The 5,500-nt window shown below is 32.3% G+C and overlaps 1 long non-coding RNA gene across 1 annotated transcript; it reads left to right on the forward strand.

Annotated features, from left to right (window-relative positions):
• The first annotated feature begins 1,393 nt into the window (after positions 1 to 1,393).
• LOC132740041 (uncharacterized) lies at positions 1,394 to 4,781 on the forward strand. Its single transcript, XR_009627091.1, has 3 exons — positions 1,394 to 1,667; positions 2,863 to 2,974; positions 4,031 to 4,781. It is a non-coding gene; the product is annotated as an uncharacterized LOC132740041 (long non-coding RNA).
• Positions 4,782 to 5,500: the final 719 nt, after the last annotated feature.

Consider the following 5,500-nt stretch of genomic DNA (forward strand, 5'->3'; position numbering starts at 1 on the left):
AAACTGGATCAGATTTAATAGCGAGCTCGACGAGCTGGCCCGAAGGGCCTGCTCGCAAAGCGAGCTTTACGGTAACGCGAGTACCTGCTAAGTGATGGTTTTGAAAACTTTCGTCCAAAGTACCGAATTGGACACATCGCAACCTTTCGAATTTAAAGATAACGATAAAAACTGAGGAATTCTGGCTGAAAACGGATGTGCATGTAGACTGGTCACCCGCGCACGTCTATGGGAACCATAATTGGACAGGGAACCAGCATAACGGAAGCTGTGTATAAAAAATGAAAATCGAAGGCGCCATTTTGTTTGAAATCTGATAAATAAAAACAATTTTTTTGTCGAATTTTGTTGTGAAAACTATCTAGAATGAAAGAAAATGGTCTAACTAAGAAAATGAATTCGAACACCAATAACTTTTATTCAGTTGTTAACGCTGTACAGACGTTTAAAGTATTGTTTACGTGACGTCACAATGTAGCGCCAAAACAAGCGCGTGCAAAACAAACAAATCAAGTACGCTATTTTAATGTCGCAAACGTTTTTAAGTTTTACATTTATTTCACTTTAAATAATCTTTATTTCGCTTGAAAAATTATAGAGTGAAATAAAATAAAACATAGTTTTATAAACGTTTTCAAAACTCGTTATTCATTTCACGACAGGGGCGGAGCCATATTTAACACAGTACGTGTGACGTCACACGCACTCGTCACTGCATTTGAAATAAAAATGAGCGATTATTTCATACTATTTCACGTAAAAAGTACATCGAGCTCGCTTGAGGCTTTGCCTTTTTCATATTAATCACATGGTTTAAAATATTATTTTTCTTCATTTTATGCAGGATAAACCACCAATTGTTGTTCAAAATAACCAAAAACATTGCAGGAAACTGCAAGTACTGTCTCAACATGGAGGCAGCCATTTTTTTTTCTTGGCTATATCCCGTACTGAACGGTACTATTTCTGGAAATCAGTTGCTATCAAAATATTGTCATTTTCTTGGTTATTTTTAGTAAAGTAATATATTTTGTACTTCTTATTATGAAAATGACTTATATGGAGCTAAAGTGTGTCACAGATACACTATTATACCTATACTGTATTAACTTTCATACAAAAATAGAAGTATAAAACCATTCACCACCATACATATTAAGAAAATATGTTATACTGCAAAGAATATTATGCATGATGATAAAGTTTTTAAGGGGAAAAAGATATAGTTATAACTCTCTACTATGTAGTTAAGTATATAGTATAAATAACGTCATAATAAAGTTTCCCCAAATTGACTTTTTTCGTATATTTTTTCCCCTCCCTACCAGCGTCCAGCGTCTTCCCCTTTTCCTAAAAAAAACCCCTGATGGGATAGTAAATTAATTGGGTCATAGTGCTTGACGGCTTGCAATATTAAACTTACTCATCCGCCTTATCATCACATTTTTTTGTATTATATTCCAGAATTTTTGAAAAAGACATTATTTATCGGATAAATTTTGTAGTTTATAATTGCAAAGTGGATATTGAAATAGAATTAGCCAGAGATGTAGATAATCTATTCGTCTCTGAATTAGCCGATAATTAGGTTAAATGAATCCGACAACTTCCGGTATATTTTCCGACCTACTTCACGAGCATAATTATCAGCCTGTTAAGCTCATAAGGTATGTTATAAAGCAAAATATGTTATGAATTTGATGACTAATAATATTAAGTTTATTTATTGATGCCAATTTGTTTCCGAGGACTAAAACTTTCGTAAATAATTTCGAAGTAATTTGGAGATCTCGAGTCTTTCGTACCCAAGACATTTCGATCATACTTAGACTGCAAAACCGACAGATTTTACAAATTGATATTACACAGATGTCTGCCTTTACAGGAAAACCGGCATATACGCCTACAATTTTTTGGTCTTGTCACGGCCGTTACGTCTCTACCAATGGGGGATATTCTTGAATATTTCAGAATAATTTTATTTTGACCTTTATAAATTATTATATATATCTATTTAAAGTCTAGCCATTTCATTTTGGGTCATCTTTTTACAATTTGAATAATTATTCTGGAAAAACGAAGTGCGCAAATGATCTAAAGGTTTGTACAAAGATTAGTGTTCTAAACATTCATCAAATGGTACATTTATCTGGAAAAAATATTTCAGTCCCATCATGACAAAATACCTCAATGGAACCCCTTTAAATTGAATTACACTTTTTTTAAATGTATGGGTAAATTCCATTTTCAGTGGTTGAAATTTTTCCTCTTTTCTGATTAATCAAGCTATAGTTTCCCATTTATAAAGCCACAGGTTGTTTTGAAAGTTGAAAAAAAAATCACTGCCACCTTGATAATTGTTAACCTGAAAAATCTTCAGACACTTAAAGGGATTTGAACCCCAGACCTCTTGATTACAAGGCAGACACACAACCATGTCGCGAAAATATCAACACAACAGCAAGACTGTTGGAAATGATCTATACCTGTTCTCAATACATGGTTGAAGTAATTTATCAGTGTTAATTTAAGACATTTTATATGATTTAACAATTTTTGACACTACTGATACTCACATTTTTTTCACAAATCTAAATGTAAAAAATAGATATCATAATAAAATGATAGAACATTTTCTATTTTAGTGGTAATATTGTGGAGTAATATGAAGAAATATTATTAATATTTTATTATCATAAATTTTTCAAATTTTAATTATGTCATTACATGCTGTACACAATCATATTATAGTGTAAACATATATATACATTGTATAGACACATATATACATTGTATATACACACACTAAGAGAGTAGTATTGGATGATTTTGAAAATGAAATCTCTAAATTGATATTTTCAGGGTAATAAAAGATTATTTACTTTAATATTCACTTGGAAAGGCTGGTACATGTAGCTAGAAAAAAGTACAGTATAAGATTAAAGAAAGACTAGAAGATTATTACAAACAACAGGTACTTATATAATATTTAATGTATATTTCACAAACCAAACTGTTTTCCAAAAAAAATTAATGAAAACATGCATTTTTACCAGTGTCACCACGGGTCAGATTAACAGACCCATTCCCAGTGGCAAATAATGCCAAATATGCTTTTTTTCTTTTCCAAGTTTAGAAAAAAATCATAAGTCAAAATTCTGTTATCAAAGCTGACAATTTTTCTTCATTCCATTTCAATCCAATATGGTACCAGACAGATGATGTTCAAAAACACATTCCATTGTCAATTTTTTATGTATTTTTTATGTATTTTTTATGCTTTGAATGATATACAATTTGTTGGATTAACAACTTTGTACATGGTACTAAATATTTTTCCCAATCAAGATGCAAAATTTCTTAACCCATTACTTCATGAGCATTTTGTGAAAAATGGCTGTTTCCATTGAAAAGTCTCCCGTTACAAGTTCAAATTGCTATAATACTATAAAAACTGCTTCAACACTAATCAAACTTGGCACAAATGTTGACTGGACCATTGCCCTTGCAACAACATGCTCAGGCTTAAATTTTCTGTTACCATGGCAACGAGGGGACATCTCAAAATTGCCCAAAATCACTATTTTGCCTCGATTTTTTCAATCAAAATTGATTTCAAAGTGATGCCACTTCTCAATGGATTGAGATATAGTCAAATGCTTTTCAGCGTTGGTTACACGTTACCTTATGATCAATCTGGGGTCATTTACAGCCTCTCACAGCCTCCAAAATTTTCTTGGCATCATGCTTAGAATGGTTTCACACAGGTCAGTAAAACCGGTGTACACAATGTACTGTCTGCACATATGTGCCAGAAAAAATATCACAAAAAAGGAATTTAGTATTACTATGAGTATTTATTAAAGAAATTGTATTTCAAATATATTTAAATAGTATTATTGAAAGTCATTTTGTATGACAGACACACAAATCTAGTGCTCTGCATTATAAATGTAAGAAGTGACAAATAAGATAAGCATTTTTTTGCAAATTATTGCACTTCATATAATTTTTATTGCTTTTTTTTAAGGTGGACATGTGTCACTGTCAAGGGAATGAAGATAAGCATCACACTCGGTGGGAATCTCCAGTTTCCAGATGTAGTGATCATAACTGTATAGGCACCATTAACACTTTGGACTAGTTGGAGTATTTTAGAGGGCTAGTCTGAATTGAATCCCCTGTCAATAGTAAAGGCCAGTCATGAACATTGTGTTGAAGGAAAATGTTAAAACTCGGATTTTCATTACTTTACCTTATATTCAGTGCGGTAATGTAGGAAATGGTTACTTTCTGGAACGGAGCTGTCAATTATTTTTAAATTTTTAGCTTGTTAGTGTTATCGTCGGACAGTTGTAAAGTAAAGACATCGCAGTTTGACTGTATACAAGTTGCCTTAAAGAAAGTATGTCGAAATCTTAACAGTTATTTGTTGATTTTGTAGAAATTGACCAGAATTCACCTTTGTTTACATGCATCGCTTGGACGTCGAAAACGACATGCAATGACATTTCAGTGAAATTTGGAAACTTGCTCGTATTTTGGAGCATTTTGTAGGATTTCGATGAAGTAAAAAGTGTTTATGATAGGATACATTATTCCTAGAGACAACCACAAAGATAAAATAGTGATCTGGTGTATTTTTACCGAACAGTTCTTGTTTGTTTTGCATGATATTTTTCTCTCGTAAGGGACCTTTATTCTTTATATATAGTATTATGAGCGTATATGGGTAAATGTGGTATATAGTGCCTGTGGTTTTAACATGTATCTTAGCTTGCCTGGTGTTATGATAAGTAATAAACCTGAGAATTGAAACTATGAGAATAAATTGTTGCTATTAGTCCCCTTCTATTTTCATTAAGAGGGGACTAAAGGCTGACCCATTTCTGTATGTCAATGAAAGCTGAATTTTGCTATAACTTAAATGGTACAAAAGTAAGGTTCATCATACTGGTATCTGATATAGAACTATACAGAGATTTAGCATGTTATTATAATTTATGCTCCTGAAAGGGAGAGAATATAGTTGCGGTCTTAACCATCTGTCGGTATGGACTCAAGTAATATTATGGATAAATATCTGTGTTCATTCCATTCAGGCTTGTACTTTTGGGGAAAAAGGTTGCTCATGGGAGGAAAATATGTTTTTAATGGTGTTTTTGAGATTTTAGTTGATAAAGGAAAAAAAACATAGTCTGTACTTAGGAAGACATTTGTCCTTCACACTCTTGTCCGAAATATGAATATAACTAGATATGTATTGAAGGGATTTTATGTAAACTTCACAAAGTGATAGAGACTTTTAAGAGGAAGTGCAATGTTCAAGAAACATAAATCTACCTTGCTTCATGTTTTAATTATATCCCTTAAGTTAAAAATGCTTATTCCAAACTATCACTGAATCTACATCAACTTGAACGACTCGAATTTTCCAATGTGTCAAAGAACCATAACTCCATTCCTTAGTTTTTAGCTCACCTGTCACAAAATGACAGGT

The sequence above is a fragment of the Ruditapes philippinarum genome, unplaced genomic scaffold, assembly GCF_026571515.1.
Source record: "Ruditapes philippinarum isolate M1 unplaced genomic scaffold, ASM2657151v2 ctg10279_1_1_1_1, whole genome shotgun sequence".
Classification (NCBI taxonomy): Eukaryota; Metazoa; Mollusca; class Bivalvia; order Venerida; family Veneridae; genus Ruditapes; species Ruditapes philippinarum.